This window comes from Photinus pyralis, unplaced genomic scaffold, assembly GCF_008802855.1.
Source record: "Photinus pyralis isolate 1611_PpyrPB1 unplaced genomic scaffold, Ppyr1.3 Ppyr1.4_LG5, whole genome shotgun sequence".
Taxonomy (NCBI): Eukaryota; Metazoa; Arthropoda; class Insecta; order Coleoptera; family Lampyridae; genus Photinus; species Photinus pyralis.
Genome location: NW_022170596.1, coordinates 24,757,814 through 24,783,194, shown reverse-complemented (window position 1 = coordinate 24,783,194; position 25,381 = coordinate 24,757,814). Strand labels below are relative to the sequence as shown.

General features: G+C 34.4%; 1 protein-coding gene across 1 annotated transcript in view; it reads left to right on the top strand.

Moving 5' to 3' along the window:
* The first annotated feature begins 409 nt into the window (after positions 1 to 409).
* LOC116170293 (protein outspread-like) overlaps positions 410 to 25,381 on the top strand; it is a 42,960-nt gene continuing 17,988 nt past the window's right edge. Inside the window, exon 1 of the mRNA XM_031486574.1 lies at positions 410 to 429. The gene's annotated coding sequence lies outside the window, so the exon portion shown is untranslated. The remainder of the gene's footprint in view (positions 430 to 25,381) is intronic.

Sequence of the window (25,381 nt, the reverse complement as noted above, 5' to 3'; positions counted from 1 at the left end):
TCAAACAATATTCTTCACGAATTCAGGTGTGTTGCATCGAGAGTTTCATGATCTCATGAAATGAATGTAATCGATTGCAAGGTTGATTATCGCCCGAATGGGAAATTTCCGCCTTTTTTACAGGGCGTTTTTTTTTAATTGTCGATGGTACATTTACTCAACGTCGTCGCGGTAATTAAATTATCCGTCAAAATTGAGTCGGACTTTAAAAACAATGGAAAATCTCATGACACGCTGTTATATCCATTATTTATGCTTTTGTTAATTACACTTTACGGTAACTTACATAATTTATGGCGTGTTTTTTTTTATTTTCGTTCTCATTTATATGGAATATAACACACTTAAGATGTTTTTCTTTCACTTGCAGGTAAGATCTATGGAAAAATTGCGCTGTGATCCATCATTCGGCCAGACTGGTTTGTAAAGGTATCTATTTATAATTGATATTTTGACTTTTAATTAACTCCACTGTAATTCCGCCATTAATATACGCTACGGCGTGCGTTAGGTTTCATAGGCACTTTCGGACATGATGTATTATTTGAAGGCTGTACGCAAACGTCCTTTTATTTTACATTACTTGCAGAGGTATTTGGATTTTAATTAGAAAATACTTTTATGCACTTCCTGCATGAACGAGGATAAAAAAGGACAAGAGAACTGATTTACAGCATTGAATAAAAATAGTGTTTTTATTCAATGTTTACAGCGAATCTCAATACCGGCGGTCATTTTTTGCCTTGTCTTGTTTTGCCAAAAAACAGCATCTATCGAAGACCTGTAATTATTGTTAATTTACGTTGGTTGCATAAAAACGGGGACTTCGAGGTTAATTTTTCAGACATCTGGAGCATATATGCGTTGAAGGTCCTTTTTTGCAATCTTACAACAACGTTCAGATTACCACGTACCTACTAGTAAACGATGAAAACGGTAACTTCTACCAGTTTAATTTCTTTCTACTCATAATAATTTTATATACCTAGCACCAAAGGGAACGGAGTCGGTCTAATTTGCTTCAGAAGGACTCTTCCTTCGAAGTGAACATTCGAAAAATTTACACAAGGTTAATTTTTGAAATGAGATTTGGGCAAGCAAAATTGTGTTTCAAAATGTATTGTGCGGTCAGAGGTGGCGTGGGACACACCCTCATAATTAGGGATGGGCGATAACTGTTTTCACCCATCGATATAAGTATCGGGTACTTACCTATCGATATATTTTACTTATCGATATGCCGATAATTATCGAAATATCGATGGTTATCGATACACCGATAACTATCGAAAGATCGATAACTGCCGCTATATCGATAAGTTTCGGTATATCGATAGTTCTCGTTATGGCGATAGTTTTTAATATATAGGTATCGATATAATATTACCGATAATTTTTTTGAAAGCGTGTCTAAAAACTGCATGAGTTTACTTTTATATTTTGGCGAAAGAGCCCGACAAGACAAGAGGGCTCTTTTAACAAAATATGAAAATAACCCAATGCAGTTCTTGCAACTTTAATGGAGTTACCATATTAAATGTGCAATTATCGCAGGGCTCTTTAGCTTTCTACAATTCAATTACCGCTGTAATTAAGCGGTAATTGCACGCCTCATTTGAGAGAAATATTCGACGTATCGATAGTTATCGACAGGGATAGTTATCTTATCGAGTTTTATTAATAAAATCCATTTTCCGGTTTATTCTCGTGTAAAGTGACTATTAATAGTTACTCGACGTTTCTTTGCTACCTTTATCAAGAGTTTTTTTGTTAGATTTCGTAAATGTCAATCAATTGAAACTGTATATCTAAATTTGAAGTGTTCTTAGCTTTTTCTGTTTTTTTGTGACTGGTCCTCTGTAACCATCAATCAGGTACCGATACATAGGCCATGATTACACCCTTTGATTGTCTTCTTTATTTTATCTAAAGAGTAGCCATTTTGATGCAACATTTTGTTCAAGTTTTTGAAGTGCTTCTTTTTTTTAGCAATCGTCAGTAAGACGAAAAGATCTATTTTCTAAAGATTTTATTACTGCGTTTATTTGGCATGGATGATGATGTGACGTAGCGCTTCTCTTGAGAAAGGGAGCAAAGTTAAGTTTCCGAAACGTCGAGCAACTAAAAATAGTAAATTTACACGAGAGTAAACCCGAAAATGGATTTTATTAATAAAAATAGTAGCGCTCGTTGAAATCTCAACAATAACATAATTTTATCGTACCAATAGTTATCGACATATCGATATATCAATAGTTATCGACATATCGATATATCGATAGTTATCGACATAACGATATATCAATAGTTATCGACATATCGATATATCGATAGATATCGACATATCGATATATCGATAGATATCGACATATCGATATATCAATAGTTATCGACATATCGATATATCGATAGTTTCGACATATCGATAGTTATCGACATATCGATAGGTATCGATATATCGATACTTATCGATAAGTATCGATATATCGATTTTTTTAGCTCTACCTATTGTTATTCGATATATCGATAACTATCGATACCTATCGATATATCGAAAAAAATTCCCATGCCTACTCATAATTGTGTCCTATTTTGGTTGAGGCTGCAGTGTATCTCAGCTATTTTCGAAGTTCGACATTTGTGGTTTTTATGACCCTGTGCCACTTTTTTGTGACTTTTTTGGTGATTACTTCTTATCGCTCGGTATGTACTGTACGTTTTGCACGAGAGTAAAATCATCTCATAAGTGTCATCGGACAACGCCGTGAGAACCGAAGGCATATTTAAGCCCATTTAATAGCTTCGGAGTGAATAAAATGAGTAATTATCCGTATTAGTTATAGGGCTTTCTTTACAAGTTTCTAAATAATATATAATAATACATATAATAAGAATCATGAGATTCTCCAAAACATTTCATAGATCTCCAAGAAAAATGAACGGGCATTTTATCTTTAATTTAATTAATTCAAAAAGTTCTACGTTTTTTAGAGCCTTTAGAGTTTAGAGTATCTATTGGCCTTCAAGGACTTCTGTTGATTTTAAATCCTAAGGAGTCTTATTCAAAATATTATACAGTGTGTAACGAGGTGTGTAACATGCAGGGTGGCCATTTGAAAACGAAACAGAGCCTATTTTGGGGACCTCAAAACATTTACGAAAAAATCCTCGGACCCGTCAATTTTTGATTCAAGGAGGAACCATTTTTTTGCTAGTTTCGCCCCCCTGGGGGCAAAGCCATAGCAGGGGGTGACAAGTGCCCCCAAAATTTTAAATCGAATGAGGGGTCGAGTGATACCTTATTTTAAAGGTATTTTTATGTAGATTATAACTCTTAAATTTAAATCAATTTTATTTTAAGTGCTTAAAGCTAAAATCAATCAAGTAAATGTTAAAAATGTTGGCCTTCGACTTCCATACAATAATACAGGTTTTGTTCAAACCTTTCCCGTACTTTTTGCAAAACTCCTGGGGTGATTAGACGACATTCATCAATTATTCTTTGTCGCAAGTTGTCTAACGATGTTGGCTGACTAGCATACATTTTAGTTTTTAAATGCCCCCATAAAAAAAATCTAACGGACTTAAGTCCGGGGAACGAGGAGGCCATTCAATAGCTCCTCTTCTTCCAATCCATTGCCCTGGAAACGTTTGGTCCAAATATTGACGAACCCTTGCAGCATAGTGGGGTGGCGCACTGCTGAAATACTAGACGATTTTCCAAGTACTCGTTGTTATTTTCTAGTATCTCCACTAATGCTGGATGAATCGTATTTTTTCTAATAACTCCAGGTACATCTCTCCTGTTAGATTGTCAGGTAAAAAGAAGGAGCCTAGGATATGGTTACCAAAAATGCCAGCCCAAACCTTCAATTTTTCGGGATGTTGTGTATGCACCTCACGAAATATTCTGGGATTTGAATCAGCCCAATAGAAAAAGGAGCATTTATTTCAACTCTTTCAGCAAGTGAATAAACCATTATCACTGTTCAATGTGCCGATTTTGCAACTAAATAACTTTAAAGTGCTATTTGTCCCTACTATGATTTGACAACAACAATTGACAATCACTATTAAACTTTAAAATGTTGCTATAATAACGCTCTCAACAATAACCAAGATTTCCGTTGCAGAATTGGCATAGCCACCTAGGTACCTACAGGTATTAAAAAGAAAAAAAAACAACAAAAAGTACGATTCAGAATGTAGGAGAACAACATTTTTTGTATTTATTGTTGTATTAATTTTTGTTATTTAACTAATTCATTTACAAACATTTCTTTTTCATAAGAAAATGTTGACACGTTTTTGTAACTTTTATTAGCCCCTGTATCGGCTAGGCAAATTAGTAGCGATTTAAAAGTTAAGTGTTATAATCCACATAAAAATACCTTCGAAATAAGTTATCACTCGACTCCCCATTCGATTTAAAATTTTGGGGGCTAGCAAAAAAAATGGTTCCCCCTTGAATCAAAAATTGACGGGTCCGAGGATTTTTTCGTAAATGTTTTGAGGTTCCCAAAATAGGCTCTGTTTCGTTTTCAAATGGCCACCCTGTATAAGTAAGTGAAATGTGAAAAACATTTTGTGGTAGAATAGATTAAAGTATTCCTAATTTTTCTCCAATTTCCATATTCAGTTAACCGTAACCATGCTCCATCAAAAGCACTATTTTCCTGTATATCCAGCAGTACCAGATCTTAGGCTTCGAAATTCGTTTAGGATCAAGGTTTATCGGGATCGTTTGGCCAAATGCCCACAAGTTTGTTAGAGTATAATAAATTGCTTTTTAAACATTCCAAAGGAAACAATAAGCACTTCATGAAATTACAACATTGAAAAACATTGCCTTGCAGATAATAATCTCAAACTCAAAACTTGTCATTCTCACGGACAGCTATTACAATAAGTTCGTATGGAATAATAAAAACATTTAGAGAAATAATTAATTGAACCACATCAAACGAACTTAAAAAGTAGTAGGCACAGGAAACCGTAATTGAAGTGGGTTAAGAAATAAGTGTGTCATTAAAAGAATTGCCTTTTCAAATATTGAACGTGCAGTGCTAACCCGCAGGCGATTTTATAAGCGAAAAACGTAGAGAAAAAGTAAAAGATCAAGTAGGAAGCGAATAATTAGGCTCTTTTCAAAGACGCTTGTCCCATTTATCGTAGCTACAACTAAATAAATTAAAGCGTTGATTTTCGTCGAATTGTTGGTTCTTTACAAAATGCAGTAATGAATTACGAGCCGAATGTACAACAACCGAACAAGAGCTTCTCGTGTAGTTATTGATAATAATATTGGATTTCATAACGGCAACGCGGTATGATTAATGATACAATTACTTTTCAATCGTGTTGCCTTCCGTTAGTCGCATCATCTAACAAAAGGAGAAGTAAAAAAAAATCGCAAAGTTATGAAACTGTCGGCTGTGGCATTGAATTTAAATGAGAAGGTGAAATGAACCGCAAATTTACTTACCACGCTCGATACAATACAAAAAATACTAAGATCAATTTCGTTTAATAAATAAGCAGTTATTATATTATTAATAGAAGTCGACCTCCCGGGGCAGTTTTAGAATCACACCTCGTTTTGAAGAAAAGGAAAATAGGTACATAAACCTGTAAATAGCTAGCCTTGAATTGATCTATGGAAACGATACCTTCAAACTCAAATGAAATACGAACTTTATAAACAAATTGCAGTTTAATTCTGGATCGAGGGGGTGATTTTAGGGATGAGGATGCTTAACTCACAAATTATCCGTTCTTAATTTGCGCGGAAGATCGCACATAGCAAATAATTGATACACTTTGACATATTTGCCATAAGAATCTGTGCTGTAAAACCTAGCCACAATTATGAGTTTGAGCCTTGAGCTTTGTTCAAAGTTGGACGGACGTGAAAAATGCTCTGCAGGTGCTCCTTTTGATTTTTCTTTTGAGTTTAATGGCACTACAGGAGTTCGAAGGATGATCTAAAACGTCGACATTAAATGAAATTTTAGCTTGTTCAAAAAACTGTAATTTTGTACACAAATTTATCACATACGAGCGCAAACTTCACTAATAATCACTTCGGCGTCACATCGCCGGTGACTAACCTTTTATGGCATCTCAAGGGCGGGTGCCGGCGCCCCGATGTCTGAAATACTAATAACTTACGTATTCCACTTGTGTGTACTGCGTAATAAAGTAAGTTTTCCAAAATTCACTGAATCTTTCGAATGGGTCACACCTACAGCACCAAATTCTAGATTCTTTAAGTTTTGTTCATATTTTCACCATTCTTAAATGTCAAATTTATTGACAGTTTTCTTAAGTGACAGTCGACGTAATAATTAAAAATATGGCAACGGTTGCATAATTTTTGTTCCACTTTCTATAAAAACGGTTCATTTTAGACATAGGATTCATTAGTGTAGAATCTATTTTTGAACGAAAAAAAGTTGAATTTAAAAAAAGTAAGTTTTCTGCGCCCTGTATTAATTTTTTGAACAGTTGTTATCGAGGTTGTTATGTATTAAGTATGAAATATGCCTTATGTATCATTTGCTTTATAAAAGGAAAATGTAACGGTTTCCGGTATTTGGGTTTGCAAGTGGGTTGAATTTGTGTTTGTTGAACCGGTCGGTATTGCGTTCAAGAAAAGTTTTTCCATTGGACATTTGTTGCTAAATCTGTAGCGTTTTCGAACAAGTCTCTGAAACCTACAAAGCAACGAATGAGCCAGGGTCCTAACATTACCAACAGTTTTGAGATATTTAATTCGTAATAAAAAATGATGATTTCTCTCAAACGAAATGTTGTATGCTCAAAAAGTGGCAATAAGAAAGTGTTTATTTTTTGGTATCTGTTCAAATAACATCAGAAACAAATAAAAACAAAATCGGCAAATTTAAATTTTTCTGGCATATCTTCGCAAGTAATTTTCTGGTTTTCTTTACATGATACACTTTAATTGCGCAACGTTTCCCTAATGTGACCAGCTTCGTATCTTCTATTATCTTGGACATAGTGTATAATCATATTTTGCTTAACTTTAAAAAGAACGTCGTGATCATAACAAGACGTGGGTAATCATTTAATATGTGGCCTTTTTACTTTTCATGAAGTAATATTATTGTTATAGTTCGTTAAATAATCGAAATTGATTAATTTGATTCCATCTTTCTCTTCTATAGTTTTTTTGTAACTATTTTTAATAACTTAATAAGCACTTGGATCAGTTTTTAATACACGCCCATTAATTTAAATTAAACGTTTTTTTTTAAATTTTAATAGGCTGGAGTAACTAATTGAATATGTGCGGAACGGAATTGTATATGCCTTTCGAATTGGGGACCGACTTCCAACCGAGTCTTAAAAAAAACTATTTGTCTTATTAGAAATGAAACATTGATTATTAGGTGGCGATTTAATGGTAATAAATAAAAGTGCACACCAGCAGAGGTGAATGTATATACTTAATACGTAAAAAATTAATGTATGGTTATGCAAATTATCGAAATCCTTAATTCAATTTATTATAATGGGCCATAAAATCGTTAATATTTTTTTTAAATAAGCTTTGGTCGCGGTATACAATTTTCATATTTTCTAGACACCTTTTTGCAACATTATTTTAACAAGATCAAAATTAATGCAAACCCTACAATTTTATGTTGTAATTTTTTCGTATGCAAAACAACGTTAATTTAAACTAGATTGTATTTGTACACATTATAATTTGGTATTCAAATTGGAGAATAACGCAAGATTTTTAAAAGTGTACGAGGTTTCGTAACCGAAACTCAATACATTTCTAAAAGTGGCGATGTGTTTTAAGTATTTATCATCGCGGTTTACCTAACGGAATCCTTGGCCAATCGATTTAAGTAAATATGAACTAAATACGTGGGTCGATTTTACGAAATTCTCTAGTAAAATGGACTATTGGTATTGAGTTTTCTTTTATTTGAAACTAAGTTGTTTGAAGTTGGTTGAGTAATGCATAGCCAACTATGTGTTATGTCCTGTAATCAGCAAATACAGGGCTACTCAAAACTATAAAAATATACAGAGTGCCCCATTAAAGATATTGAAAACGTATTTTTTGGGCACGCCCTACATTTTTAGTTGGTGCAGATCTGTCTCATTTTGTAAAAATCCAATGTGGCGCCCATAAGAAATAAGAAAGTTACAGTGACCTGTAGCTTCTACATCTAGCGTGCTACGGAAATTCTGATAACAGATTCAGATTCTCAGAAAAACAGTCCCCATAGAAGATGCTAACGAGAGCCACGAATTTGAACCACCCTGTACAGTAATTGCAGTTTATAAGCTTTCTGGGTTGATCTCTTTGGTGGAGAAATTCTTCACCAATTTCGTCTAGAAAACAACAAAATGTACCGTTTCAATAAACAGGAGAAACTTTTGCACTATTCAAACTATTTTTCATAATTGGTTTGAACCTTCAACTTTTAAATACTTTGCAAATGTGCTTAATTCGGGACGTCACTGTTTACTGATCTATTCCCATGCAGTTCTGGTAAATCTATAAATCGGCCTCTAACGATATAAGTGAAGAAAAATTTTCCTTTCGTTTCTTTCCGATATTTAAGCAAAAAAAAAACACTTCCTCTTAACAACATTGTTATTAACCCGACGGTACTAGAATTTCCTCTACGCGACCAGACCTGATAAAACACCTGCATCGCTTATCTCGCACGTGATGTTGCTTGTCGAAAAATCAATTAATTGTTGCCCGATAACAACTTTTTATGAACACCTGACCAGATAAAACTTTAAAAAAATTCTCCGATCTTACGGAATCTTACTTGAATTATGTTACATACCCTGACTGCGATTTCCGATATTCAGACCGAAGTTTCAGCAAGTTGACGGCGAAAACATCCTCGGATAGATAATTAAAATATCCATCGGATACACAACCCAAAAAAAAACAAAACTTCGCCGTGTACAATTCCGAGCATAAAACGATTTTACAATAAAGACCTTTTCTTTTATAGTGTAATTACGGGTATTATCAAAGACTGTCCTCCTGATAAGTCTTTGGTATTATTCATGTTGACGTGATTATTAGAGATGACAGTTAAATTAAAGAATTACCTAATTCTGCCGTAGATAAATGTAAATCATGGCCAAGCAATTGTTTACCAACTTTTTGGATTTATTAACGATCCTCGAGATCGTATTGCTGTCTGTCTGTCCGTGTGCACGATAACTTTGTGTAAGAAACGTCCGATTTTTGGACATGAACCGAATTCCATGAAATTTGGTATGTATAGGCACCTCGAGTAAAAGTAAAACAAATGCCGAATCAAAAAATTTGTTTTGCACATGAGTCATTTAAATTTTTTTATCTGTTAAGATATTTAAATGAAATTTTGTATATACGGACCTCGAATAAAAGTAAAACTAATTCCGATTCAAAAATTTGTTTACAAGCTAGTGACCTGGTGGGACAGAAACAATCCCTTAATGTGTGTTGTAAAAATTATGTATGTGGGAAGATCTCGAGGATAGTTTCGCTATTCAGTTGTATCGGATTTTTAATTTAACTTTTATATTTTTAAAAAAGGGCGTAGGTGCGCTTTTGCCGTGACCGTTAAGAACCTTTTGAAAGGGATTTTAATATGTTTAGCAATACAAAGTTTTTTGAATTGGGCTGCAGTCGTAATTTGAATATCTAAAAGCAATTTATCATTTGTATATTTTTCAATTTTTTGCTACATTCTACGTAAGAGTTTTGTGACGAAGACATTATAATTCCTCCCTTATAATTCAGAGGGAGGGTTAGAGGGGGGGGGGGGTTACACATCCGTGTAGTTTTTTTGTGGTAAATTTAATCATTTACATCTACAATATATCACGTACAAATTTGATTATATTATTTGTGTTAACCCTGCGTTTTGAAATAAGTGCGCGCGATCGTGATTCTGGTAAAAAAAACTCCACTAACGAACGTGTGATATATTAAGGCGGTATTTCCGGTCCCTTTTAAAATTGCGTCGACCATAGATTTACTTTGTGCTTTATATGCTGAAGTTATAGAGTTCATACATCCTCTTATTTTACACCGATGGTTTCAACATATCGCCAAAAGCGCCAATTATCATTTCAGAAGTTTAAACTAGCACGTTACCAGTTTCGACGGTGCGACGCCACCGGCATTAAATTTACACTCCTTGTTAGTCGATATTCGACGTTTATATCAACAAATATTTATTGTTGTTGTGAATTCCACCTCGTTTTTCACCATCTCCAATTTTTCAGTTGGTGTGTGTATTCAGGGGCGGACTGACCCGGGGGGGGGGGGGGGCGTTGGAAATGTATAAGTATGTGCTGTATTTAGTTTCTTGCACTATTAATAAATTATTAACACGTTTCTCTAATTGCGGTTGATGTTAGGTTGTTAAAAAATTCTGTTTTTGTGGTGCACCTCAGAGTTACCCCCCCCCCCACCTTCATTACTACACTAATACTTTAATGGCCCGTAACCTATGCAATTCCACCTGGCCCTTAAGTACCCAGTCCGCCCCTGTGTGTATTCTTTTTGTTGTTACGTAAATGCGTATCATGGTTGTTTATTGGTTTTTTGACCAAAATGTTGTGCCTTATTCGTAAAATTTGTTGAACGTTTAATGCTTAATTCTTCTGGGAAGGCTAATTACTTGCTGATGCTTAAGTGTCGGTAGCTACGCTGTAAATTGTGGGTCAGTAGGAATTTTGTTTAGTTTTTGATTTTAACGTTAGCATTGTGCTCATTTTCGATATTTGGATCTCAGTAAACGTGAATATTTGAAGTGAAATTTAAAGTCTGTAATTTTCAAATCGATTTAAGTAGTAGCTATTTTATTAAATGTATAATAGAGTTGAAAAGCTCCACAGTTCTGAGCAAATGTTATAAATATGAATGTTCTGAATTTGATTTTGTCGCCAGTTGGTATGCCCATTTGACCTTTTAAAATCTTCGTTTAACTTATTAATGAATGGATCCGCACAGAAGGGTTCGATTGACCCGGTCAATATTATATAACTACCGGGGAATTCGAAATGCCTAATGCATAATTAAAACACAACGCATACCTAAGCGGCCACATTTTTGCGTTATTTATTGATGTTTTGGTTGATTCTTATGTTTGCTGAATCCCTAGGTCATCATGGTAAAAATTCCAAACAGGTTAAAAAACTCGTCGTATTTACGCAGAGAAGCAGCCTTTTTTAGAGAACCGAATTTGAAAATTTAGCTCATTGGTCCTCTTGGTGAATGAAAGTAAAACAGTTGGGTGCCGAGAATAAGGAAGTGGGATTGAAGCATGACCACATCGCTTGGTAATCAAGTCATTTATATTCACCTGCCTCAATATTGATCAAATCACTCGCTTGAGTCAACGACAAAAAGTGCGTATCTAAAACCAATTCACCTTTCAACGCTCATCGAGTGGCAAAATGAACCTTCCTAACGCCACACTTCGATTTTTGAAGTGACCGATAAGACAGTGCAAATATTTAATTTAGATTAACTTTCAACGACACAGAAAAGTAAAAATGATAACTATTGCCCGCAATCTAATCCAGTTTGTAATCGGTCCACGTGAAAGTCTACTACGCTGCTAATACCACTTCATTATGCTGCTCGCTTAGGAAATTCATTCACAGGCACGATTTCGACATCTTTGATTTACTCACCGTCGCCGCTCTTTATAATGTGATGATAATCGCTTTTGAATATTTCGACATTTACAACCGAAAGCGAAACAGGTTGTTAAGAATTGAACTTGCAATTAGGAAGGATAACTAGTTTGGTTCGCCAAAAAAAAAACGATGTTGGTAACCTTTTGCTTTTTACCGGTAGGTAGGTACGCGTATTTGCCACGAAAAAATTATGTCTGTATTTTATCATCATCTTGCGTAAAACACGAATTCAATACCTACGTTGGGATTATTTCGTTTAAATGCCAAGGCGTGTGGAGTACGACGACATGTGCGAAACGTTCACGAGGAAATTCCAATTAAGATGTAGAAATACATATTCTAATCACGTGTTTGGGATGTATGCTGTTGTTTATTATGTACACAGGTACAATGCGTGATGGACATTCAATCTACGTAGGTATAGCGGATGGGTGTAGCATCCATTTACGTTTATTCACGCTCCAAAAATTCTTTAATTTCAACGGTTGAATGGTACAGAACATAAATAACGTCGTCTTTAACTTCTTGGTTATGGTTCATGGTTCGCAATTTTTTAAAATACATATCAAAACCTCTCTAATTTCAATATTGGGCAAACTACATCGCTTATTTCATAATCCGTGGAGTTATGGGTGATACGATTGAAGCGAGCCCTGATACCTCTAAAAGCTTTGATTTATAAATTTTCTTTAAAAACAGTTGTTAATGTACATCTTCACTTTACATACTTCGAAAGTTGTTCCCCAAGGATGAACAGTAGCTGTAGCATTCCAGCACGAGCCATAATTATTCATAGTGTAAAGATATGCAAACCATATAGTTAACTATTAACAGACCAATTTAGATGAAAAGGAAGCTACCCTTCCCTGGCCTCCAAGATAATCGATCTCTGGTCCAAATTTTTCTCCCTTCGAAGGAAGGAGGACTGTTGTCGGAAGCTAATGGAAGTGTACTGATGTTCGTTGTCCGCATGTCTGATTGACTAGAACGCAAGTCTTTTGTTCTGTAGGGCCATTTCAATATTAAATTTAATAAATCAATCTAGTAGGCTTGTAGGCCATGCAATTGCTTTGTTATCGTTTTTCAAGAACGTTTAACATCTGAGCGTTATCTAATTGTTCTACAAAATGAGTTGCAAGAATTATTGGAGAATGTTTCACATCAGAATGGACATGGACATTTTGAACCAAAACTTTAATTCAATTTTTGTCAAAAATAACAAATTCTTAATTGAAAAAATATTACGTTACTTTATTTAATCTACGACGATGTCACTATGACAGATTTAGTATGGCCAATTGGATGTCATTACGGCTTTCATAAAAGCACGCAAATGATAACTGCTACTATTTTCTATAGCAAACCTGAAAATTGACAAATGCGATTACCATGACATCCACTAGTACTAGTATCACTTGATAATTTTGCATCATAATTTATGAAAACGTTTAAAAAATTTAAAAATCTGATTAAAATCTATTTGGACCGTCGTAGATTAAATTTGGAATGACACACGTTCTATATGAACGTTATTAATGAAACTTGTGTAACTAAGATCACTCGGCCTACGCCTCGTGAATTTAACGTTACACGTGTTTCATTATGACGTTCATGAACGAACTCGTATCATTAATAACTTTAATTAATTTAATAATATAACACGTTAACATGACATTTTAATTGAATAGGTTTGAATGAGTAGACGAAACCGTTCTTTAACCCTAAGGATAGATAAAGTGATCACTGTAACCGTACGGGTAGATAGTGTGAAACAAATGATTGTGCATTCTAATGACATCTGTCATTCTTATTTGAAATGCGCGTGATAAAATGACGTTCAGAACATATGACAATTCTGTTTCTATAGAAACTATCGCGACGGCAGAACCTAAGCTTACTATTTTTGACGTCCCTAAATTAAATTCGGAATTGTCAGCTTTACAATGATTTATATCGCTTCTGCTATAAAATAATGTTTTGTATTATACACGACGATAAACGGAAACTAACCACCTCGTGAAAATTTCTTTCACTCGATGGTTAAAATATCCCTTTATCGTCTTGTATAATAAATAACTATTATTCAACATGCTTTGTACTTTATTTTACACACTGTTAAATTTAATATTACCCAGAATTTAAGTATTGAGATTTGGACAAAGTGTATAAGGAAATTTGGACTTAAAATTGACCGAGGAATATGGTGTTAAGCTATGTCCATCCAGTAACAGGACACCCTGTGTACAGGGTGTTTTTTTGGGAGCTTTAGTTAAACGTTTTTGAGAAAGTAAAATAGGTAGGTTTTTGAAAATTTGAACTTAGGAGTTACTCTGAAGGCCGAATCGATGTAAAATATTTTCAAAATGGCCGCACTTCCGGAAACACCGGAAGTGGATAGTAACTTCGTTATTTTAAATGGCAACCCCTATTTTTTATTGCATTTTTGGATTCTATGTGAAATTTCAGTTCTTTTGATACCCATATGTCGATATCTGCCATTTATGGTTTTTAAGTTATTTTGACTTTAAGAAAAAAAATGGCGGATGCAGATGGTACCTTGATAATTGATTACTTGAAAACGGTTGTAGTCATGGCAACCCATTTTTATCAGTGCATAGAGAATGAATAGGGCTTTATTTTAGTGTACTTAAAAAAAAAGTTAAGTTGCGTACAACCGCACCTATGGAGATCCAAATTTAAGAAACTTTAAAGTCTAAAAACTCAGTTTTTTTAAATGGAATGACCATGTTCTTACTATTGCATGAGATAGAGAATCGAAATTGGCATATTTTGATATTACATGTTCCTATAGCTATCTTTAACAGTCTGACTTATTCCCATTTTATTGAATTGACCTATTTTTTCGGATTTTCTTTTTAGTAGTCGGCCATGATTTTATAACAATCGAATTTTAAACAAATCAAGGAATGGATTCGTTAATATCATTGATTCTAGTCTAAATAATTCATTAATAAATAAGTTTGTTGTTAAGGATATAGGACGGAAAATTTTTGAAAAATCTAGACAGAGTCGTTCAACTGAATTTCTTAAACAACGTATAAGTCTGGAAATTAAGAGAGGTAATGCCATATCTATTCTAGCAACAATTCCATACCAAAAATGTTTCAACGAAGTTTTTTATCCGAAAAAAATCGCATCAATTCCTAGATCAATTCAATGAAATGGGAATAAATCAGAAACTGTTAAAGATAGCTATAGGAACATGTAATATCAAAATATGCCAATTTCGATTCTATATCTCATGCAATATTAAGAACATGGTCATTCCATTTAAAGAAATCTGAGTTTATAGACTTTGAAGTTTCTTAAATTTGGATCTTCATAGGTGCGGTTGTACGCAACTTAACTTTTTTTTAAGTACACTAAAAGAAAGCCCTATTCATTCTCTATGCACTGATAAAAATGGGTTGCCATGATTACAACCGTTTTCAAGTAATCAATTAATCAAGGTACCGTCTGCATCCGCCATTTTTTTTTCTTAAAGTCAAAATAACTTAAAACCATAAATGGCAGATATCGACATATGGGTATCAATTGAATTGAAATTTCACGTAGAATCCAAAAATGCAATAAAAAATAGGGGTTGCCATTTAAAATAACGAAGTTACTATCTACTTCCGGTGTTTCCGGAAGTGCGGCCATTTTGAAAATATTTTACATCGATTCGGCCTTCAGAGTAACTCCTAAGTTCAAATGTTCAAAAACCTACCTATTTTACTTTCCCAGAAACGTTTAACTAAAGCTCCCAAAAAAACACCCTGTATAGGGTGTCAAAAAAGGGGCGTCTTTATCTTTTAAATACTGTTGGATTATCTGCATACACTTTGTGGAGCTGTGCATCGTGATACGAACCGCAAGTTTGTGCAGCCATTTTGAATTTTCAGTCTATTTTGTTTTTACAGAACTATTAAACAAATTTCTTAGATCATGGCTAAATTGTAAACATAAACGAGGTAATTAGATATTTGAAAAACTGTAGAAGTAGTTTTCGATTGGGCCAACGGAAGAGCATGTAATTGTAGTTGATGTAATTGAAGATCATTTCATGTTTCTGATGCACACAACGGATAACCCTGTGGTTAACGCACATTTTGTTAGGAAAATACGCTATCCACCAGTTATAATTTGCCAGCAGATGATTTAATAACCAATGCGTTTTGCTGCAAATATAAAAATGCTTTCACCTTTTGTGTACCATTCTCCACTACTAAGAAAAATTGCGAAGAATTCATCATCCAAACATCTATCGATATGCCGCTAAAGACTTTTATGGCCCGTCCAATTTCACAGTGATCAGTATATGAAGATCGGTAAATCTTCAAAAGGTTATATGTATATCGGCCAAGAGAAATTTGTTTTCATCGGCACACCGTTTTTAGTCTTTTAATTTGAAAGTAAAAAATCGGGAACACTTTCAAATATTATACCTATACCTAATAAGTATTCTTCGGGCATTCGAAATAGATCGCGGACCGCCCCGCATAATTGATAAAAATGCTGAAAATAAAAGTGGAATTGACAAACACTCCAGGAATTTTGACTTTCATTCTGATGTACGCGAAAAAAGATGCAAAGGAATGCAAAGCTGAAGAACGATAATGATGTAACTGAACCTTTTTTGCAAAATGGAATTAATTAACCTACGTTTAAATAAACTTTGATTGTAGCGTAGCTGTTTATAAATAATTATTTTGCATATGTAATCGGCGTGTGTGGGTATTATATGTGCCCATTCTTTAAGGTAGGTGAGGCGGACCTAACAAAACCCGCGTTACGGTACCTTTTAACCCAGTTTCTATGTAGCTTTTCCAGTTTATATGACCAAAACAAAGCGGGGTTTGTAGAACAGCGCTGAATATAGCAAAACAACGGCCTTTACGTCCAGCCTCGCCGGCATAGATATACACGGACAAGTCGGGCGGAAATTGATTGTTTTTTTTTCAATGCAATATCGCGTACATTACATACAATATATTATTAAAAGACAATCGAGCGAGATTTATTTAAATTGTGTCCGTTAAACGCCGTAGAAGAAGTGAAGTGTGGAAGGCATTGTATCGGAAGAACCAGAGCGTCGCGTAACTCCTTGTTTTTATCTAAGTATATTTATTTATAATAATTATACAAAACCAACCAACTTTCACATTTTCAAATTGACGTTATTGCCACTCTTCATCGAGAAATCTAAATCACACAGGGTTTCTATCGAATGTTTGACGGTGTGTTCTCCAACTTTCTTTCAACGACCCTCATTGTCGATCATTTGATACCACCCAGGCCGATTGTTCGGAACCATCGCACGGTTTTGTTTTCTTAAAAATTAATTTGCTACATTTCGTTTTTCTCTTCGATGCACACGACAAATCTAGTGTACAGAAGATGGTCCATAGCGGTTTATAGTTACGTAAGCGATGGATTGACTTTTTAGCACATTTTTTGAAAATGACACTGATCTTTTCGCCTGAGCAATTCTGTTATGTATCATCATTCGGCTTGAAATTCGTTCCGCAAAAAATTACTCTTGATGTTACAGTAAATCTACACTGGTCAATAAAGGGTGATTGACATTGACTCATGCCAATATGAAGAGCTATAGCTTAGCACCCCTACCGTAGAATTTTGTTAAATGTTACACTACATATATAAACTGCTTATTTGTTGCTAAAATAAAGCGGCCGTTTTAAAAAAAATAGTGGGTGGTGCCAGCTTAATATAAACTGGACCCACCCAAAAAAAAAGATTGCGTGCAAAAAATTGGGCAAATGTCACGCAGAAAATAGATTCTAATATTATAGTTATTGATCTTCTAACGAATCCTTTTGTAACTCAAAAATCATTTAATGGTGTTGGCCCTTTATAAGTAACCCTTAATGTATAATGTAATAACCTTCGGTACAAGAATAAACCACTTTTCTTTGCGAATTGCATGTCATAGTTATTGTTACTTTACAGCAACAAAATACCAACAAATTTCTGCGTGACATTCGCCCAATTTTTTGCACGCAGTCTTTTTTTTTTGGGTGGGTCCAGTTTATATTAAGCTGGCACCACCCACTATTTTTTTTAAAAACAGCCGTTTTATTTGAGCAATAAAATTTTGAATACGTTAAAAAATTAGCACATATTTAGCACTAATTTTTAGAATGTGTTGGATTTTTTACGGTTGGTGGTGGGGCTAAGTTAATGGAGGTTTTTAAAAAACTGTTCGATAATTTTGTTCCTTGTACACAACGAATTTCTGTCCATTTTCGTTGTCCGGCCAAGAATTCTAATGGAATTTTTGTTCGAATTTTTAAAAACTAATCTCAGATTCGCCCCCGGATACCAAATTGCGTCGAAATCAGAATTTTTTTCGCATCCCCATATAAGGGTGTGCTCTTTCGTGGTAGGAATTTTGAAAAAATGTTTGCAAAATCGATAGGGCATACCCGAAAACCTATTCAAAGACGTGCCACAAGTCTTTCTAACTCTTATGGTTGCTGAGAAAAAAATTAAAGAAGAAATTTCACCACTTTTTTGGAGGTTGCTCCCAAACGAAACACGTTGGACCCTCGGTTTATTTGGAAAAAATCCTTGTTTTGATCCCCTCTACCACCCAATTTTGTTTACATACTTTAACACCCTGTATATGTATAGTGATAGCGGTAGATTTCCATTCAGCAACATAATCCTTAAGTGCAATCTGTATAATTCAGGTATTCTATACAATACCTAGGCAAGTTGTATAATTGAGGGAAGAAAAAATTTTAATAGGGCCCCTTCCGATGACAGAACCACTTTCCTAACCATGGCCTAATAAGAGGCCATTATTAGGCCATGTTCCTAACTATTGTAAAGTAAGTACAAATACTAGTAACTTTAGAACTTCACGTGAATGATCCATTTGTATCCTTTTTGGAAACCATTTCAAAAGTAAGTAAAGTATGTCAGGTCGATAGTTCGGGAATAATGATATCGGAACGTAAGGGAGCTGAGAAGGAACGTTGGGATAACTTGAAAACAACCCTTTTGAGGGGGGCGGCGCCAGAGGTTTGAGGTGAATATGATTTGAGAGAAACTTAAAGAGAACTTAATGGGAAATTGAATAATAAATGAGAAAATCGAGGAAAAATTAAAGATGAACCATTTTAATTTTTGGGAAACTGATAGAACACAGAAATTTGATGAAAACTTGAAGGGGAATTCAAAGAAATCCTAAAGAGTTAATGTGCAAGGTGTAGGTTTGGAGATATAAATTTGATGAAAATGTCAATTGTGTGTACATTAACTTTGCTTGTTCAATTACTAAACGTGAATCACCAATTATTTCATTCAATTGTTTGTTTATGAAAAATACATCCTGGCCTCGGTGTTTTAATTAGGAGTGCCATTCCGCTTGCAACCTAAATAATTTCATGAAAAGTCAAAATGCGTTTTAAGGTTTCAATGAATTAGAAAATATTAAGTTGGTCTATTATCAGCAGAAGCCGACCTTATTAAAAACTAACGTTCAAGAATCACGTAAGCCATCCTTTCGCACGCAACCTTATACAAAATTAACTCTCATTACTGTAGTTGTTGCGTTAAATGAGCTCTATTTTTGTAACCCGAAGTCCTAGTAATTGCTAGCTTATATGAGAAGTTTGCGTGTTTTTCGATGTTGTAATTGTCTCGCTAATTAAAATTGGTACAATTGTGGGATGTATTCGAAAAGTGTCGTATCATTGCGCAGAACTTTTCGAGATTGTAACAAGCTTCCCGTGTTGCTTTTATCTCTTTGATCTGTTAAAAACGTTTTCTATTGAAGGACAATTTGCAAATCATTACGAAAGATTGCTTTCTTTTAAATTGGCGCAAATGAGGCTCGTTCATTGTAAGACGACGGTCAAGGAGAACGATCAAGAATTCATGGTGGCATTTTGAACTTTTGATTTCGACAACGTACAGGAATTTCAAATTATGTAGTGCGGACTGAACTGACGATGATGATGAGCATCGTCGTGAGAGTAATATCAATTTGAGTAGACCTTGAACTTTTATTGAAGAAATAAAAATGTAATTGTTTCCATTGAAAGAAAATATTCATTTGTTTGCGGTTGAAGGTCTGAAAAAGTGAATTTAAATTAAGGGGATCAGCAATGCTGGCGAAAGAAATTGCAAATACTGGAAGTAATCGACTTTTTGTTCATGTTTAGCAATTAGCTCTATCATAATATGATATGAATATTGTTCCAAAGCTAATAAAAAATTGAGTGGTATCCTAAACTTAATCTAACAATATTGAAAACTGTAGGTACCATGAGCCTAATGAGGAATGTTAATTACTATGAATTTGAGGGTAAACCTAAAGCCTTTGTTTTTATTATTAAATCAAGGAAAGCACGAGAAAGCACTTGGTTTATTGCGAAATCTGGTCATTTACCTTAATGGCCAAGGAGCGACAATCGTGTGTTTTTGTGTGTCTTTGATAATTAATATCGCAAAGCATTCTCGACGAGATTATTGGATTACAAACAGAGAAAACAAACTAAGTAATTTTAAGTTTTTTAAATTTTATTTGTCGAACGCTTGCGTGCGGAGAAATTTGCTTAAACATGTTAGCTTCTCTTTCTTCCAGGAATTTTGGTTTAGTTTTCATTAAATGTGTCTCGCAATGGATTTTTATCTTTGTCAATCAGGTATCCATAAAAATTGTCTTTGTAGGAGGTGTCGGAAGTGTACAAGGAGAAATTAGAAAAATTCTGAGTTTCAATTTTGATTTGTTTGAGCTAGACGGATGGGTGTAAAGTAAAGTAAAGTAAGTTTTATTTCCCACATATACACATTATTGAATCTATAAAATACCATATTAACTAAACTGAAGTAATAAAAATTATAGAATAACCTCTTAGCAAACGTCATATGTGTATCCGAGCCCTGTACAGGCGTAGGGAAAAATTGGTTGAGATTATAGAAAGCTGTTTGATATAAAAAATTTTTAAGTTTTTTTGTAAAAAGTCTAAGTGTTGAAGCGTTTGTGGCGGAAGGTGGAAGTTTCTGGAATATTTTTATACCAGTGTATAAAGGACCGTTTTGGCTGAAAGCATGTTTGTATTTGGGTAGAATAATGTTTGTTTTCTTTCGAGTATCGTAGTTGTGTACGTCTTCATGTTTGTCTAAAATCTGTAAATTTCTATAAATGTGTTGTGTGACTCTTAAGTTATAAAGATTGGTCATTGTTAAAATTTTTGCATCAACAAATTTTTGTTTACAAGAGTCGCGCTTGTTCATGTTGTACATGATTCTTAATGCTCGTTTCTGGGTTTTGAAAATTGTATCGGAATCCACAGAGTTTCCCCAAGATTCAATCCCGTAAACCATTAGACTTTCAAAGTAGGCGTGGTAAATCGCTTTACAAGTTTGAGTATTTACCAAGTTTTTGACTTGGCTTATCGTCAATATACAGTGAATTTTTTTTAAAAATGCGAACATAGGAGTTTGCATGCAATGTATTTTCCCTATGTTCGATTTTAAAAAAAACACATCAACCTATTGAGTAGTTCAAATGAGTAGTAGATACAATTGACAGATGTCACATTTTTTAAAATACCGCCGTCCAATTTAATTATGAAATCGGTTAGGTTATTGCTTAGAATGTCAAGGAGGCCAGTTCGAACATTTGTTGTAATTGTTTTTGTTATTTATTTTCTTGTTTTCTTCATTTATGTATTGAATAAATCAAATTAGTAGAATACCAGGTGCACATGGCCTACAAATAATTGAAGGTTGGTTCACAATGAATTGCGATGTCAGCGCGTGCCATGTGAAGTCAAGTTATCGTAAGTTTATCCTAAAGTTGCTATGGCCTCACACGGCTGATTTTAAAAAAATCTTACCGGGTGCTCTTCATCATAAAGACTATCAGTTGCTGTTCATAGTCACACAAGTTGCACGATTTGGGAATGTGAACCGCGCACACCTCATAGATTGATGTGTTTTTTTTTAAATCGAACATAGGGAAATTACATTGCATGCAAACTCCTATGTTCGCATTTAAAAAAAATTCACTGTATATCCCAAGGAACTTCGTTACATTTAAGTTAGTTAAGTCTCCCATCTCAGTCGTGAAGTTTAGCTCCTGAACCATCGCTCTTGGAAACTTAATGCTACATGACTTCTCGCAGTTGAATTTTAATTCATTGCTGCAAAACCAATGAAAGACTTTGTTAATTGTTTCCGTAGCTTTAAGTTCGAGCTCCAGAACATCGTTTGTTTTAATTAATAAATTGGTATCATCTGCAAATAGAGTAAACTCACAGGCACTAAAACTCTGGTAAATCATTGATATATAATAAAAACAGAATGGGACCCAGTATGCTGCCTTGGGGAACGCCACATGTTATATGCTTGAGCTCTGATGTATAGCGTTGAATGACTGAATTATTCTGAAATCGTATTAACACCTTTTGGTAGCGGTTTTCAAGGTATGACTGAAACCACTGCGCTGCCAGTCCCCGGATGCCATAGAACTGGAGTTTTTCGATTAGCGTCTGGTGCACTACACAGTCAAAAGCCTTTGACAAGTCGCAGAAGTTTTGTGTTTTGTGAGTGGTGTAGTTGGGCGGAAGCCATTGCACACTCCTGTGGAATACATATCCAATTCAAGGCACAGCTGCCGAACTACCACAAAATAGCGGAAAGTACTATTGTTGCCTACTACTACCAGTGAGGCGCATGGCTTGTAACTACAGTCTCGGGAAACGCAATCTTTTACACCATTTTAGCCCTCTTACAAATTTCTGTTTAGAAAATGTTTAAATTCAACAGTAGTGAAGGGCCTCGAATCTTCTCTTCTGAAAAAGAAGACAGTACTTTGTAGTTTACTAAAATTCAGTTATTTCAGGATGTTACGCCTACGGCCTACCCTACCGAATAGGACAAAGTTCGTCGTTTGCGATAAAATCATCCCTTAAAGGCTTAAGGTGTCACTCGACCGAATCGTTTTTTAAACACCATGTCACCATCTATCAATCTTCGTAAGTAACTGAAAGTACAGGTTCCGGTTACTACAATTACTGCAAAAAAACGAATAAAAATGGAAAAAAGTTTGTAATCTCCAAATTCCTTTGGCCATGTTATGGCGATTAAAATCCATGTTTAAAATTCCTTGGCTGATGCATATTCTGCAACAAAAAAGGACGTCACGAATTAATGTCCTTCGCAAAGTAAACCACCTCTAGACATTACAGCCGGTTTATCGTGACACAAAAATTTAAAAAAAACTACTCGTCTTCAAATTTGCGTAGGCGCAGTGGGGCCGTTTTTCAGAATACAAAAAAAAATACAAACTTCAGAGATAGAAGAGGGGAGGGAATCGTTTCGCCACTGACCTAAGCGCACCCAAAAGCGTTTGGCAAGTTCAACGATGACGAAATTTGCATCGCGATTAAATTAATAATAAAATACCCATTCATCTTTGGTGTCAAGTTCGCCAAATTATAATTTAAAGGTTTATTTACATCAATTTGCGTAATTAATATTCTTAAAAATGATCATAGACACCAGTTTGGGAACGTCTATTTCGGTCGTCCTGGTTTTCCATATCGGTCGGTAAATTCAGGACGATCAACTGTCCGGTAACCCTAATAAAACGGCCGTCATCGACTGCGTACCGGATGAAATTTTTATTTTAATTGAATTTAGAGCCATATTTGTACGTCGGTAATACGGAACTACTCGTTAAATGAAGAAGGCGATACGACGAATTACTTCTAATTATGTCGCTCATAAATTGGAGCGTAACCTAAATCACGCCAGCGTTGTAATTTCATTAAATTAGACCTGACAGTAATTAGACTTTATAATTACTGCAAGTGCATATCTAGAGCAGTTGAAAAAAAGTTCGGTACTTAATGTAAATGGGGCAGCCTCTTCTTGCACGCGCACTTATCTGGTTGGCGCGCAAAAAGTAATAGTAATAACAGGAATCTAAATATTTATCGCCTGATTACACATGCTAAAAATGCCATAAATACTTTTGATAAAGAATTTTAATTATAAAAATTATTCAAGTGAAAAATTGCCTGCTAAAAAGAGCGTAATTAAATGTTATTCGGTTAGGCTTCCCGAGGGCGATTGTGTCCTTTTTTTTATACAATATTTTAAATGCGCCAAATCATCAAGTACCATATTTTTAATTTAAAAAAATTGATACATTTTCTTGCGTGCCGAGCAAGAAGTTAATAATGAAAGAGAAATTAAGGGAGCCCGTGACGCCGACCCAAAAAAGGGTAAGTCATGTTCAATTTTTAAATCGAACTTATTTTTATATGCTCTACTATCGAAAATTCGAAATGGTACAGTTTTAAGGCTAGTCAAATTCGAATTACGGATTTTTCCCTATTGGTTTTTTCCATTGTTTAACTCATTTCCACAAAAAAAATGCGCTGTTGTGGTCACTTTGTCCGTCTCGCCACTATAGATCTCGATCTTAAGAGCTATTGTTCTACTTTTTTCGCTATATGGTTGGTTATGGTGTCGAGGCTTGCGTTTGTTACTAAAAAAGTTACAGTAAAACTTAAACTTTTTTCATGTGCCATAATTTTACCCTTTTGCCGTTTATTGGGCTTATAAATTCTATACACTAAGATGCTTCTTATAAAATCAAATTGAAATGACGTGTCAAAGAATAGGTTGTGCTAACTTTCTTATTTGGGGACGGATTTTTTTATTGAGACATCGGTTAGATTAGATTTATTGAATTTGTTAATGTTTTCAGTAGGTATAGGAAAAACTGTCTATTTCTTCTCCAAATTGTCAAAATAATCGTTAAGGTTGTTACTTTACCAAAACCGTATCTCTTATAAGAGAGTAGGGAAGTGTTCCATTATCTATGCGAGGAGAGAGAAAATATACAGTGTGCGCCAAAAAGTAATTTTGATACCAAACTTGATATTGTTAATGGTATTTTTTAAATTCTGTCAAATTATGCATGGATTTAAAAAAATACTATTCCATTTAAACAAATCAACTTTGGTACCGTAACGCAACCTGTATATTTTCTCTTTGGTGCAAGTAATTCGCAAGAAAATAATTATGATAGAAGTGTATGAGCATTTTACACATGATTTTAAAACGAATGTGTTCCATATTTTGGTCGCTCAGTGTATTTTATATTTAAAAAAACTTGACGTTAAGATATATAGAGTGTTGCATTTAAAAGTGCCAACTGTGGGTCAAATCTCGGAAACGGTGGTAAAAATTTTTTTTGATTACGCCACTGGATTCTTTGTAAAATATCTAAAGCAGTTTTTACCTCTTTTCTATCATGGGTAAATAATACATTTTTATGCTGCTATATCCAAAAAAGTATACTCTTTAAGAATATGTAATGAAAACTAGTGGTTGGTATTTAAAAAAAATGTGCCCCTTTGACCATGCAGGAGTACGCCACTGACCACAAATTTAAATTACGTAGATTAGTAACAAATTTTATAATTTTGAATGCCTAAAAGCTTCTTTTAAAAAATGCTGTTTTGAAGATTCAACATTTCTGTTATTAGTATAGTAATTCATAAGACAACAACAGTCATGGCTATTGCTACTAATAACAGAAATGTTGTAATTTATTTTTAAATTTGCGAGTATACCAAAAGCTTAATAAAACAGGTAAAACAGTTTTGTATGCACCATCTAA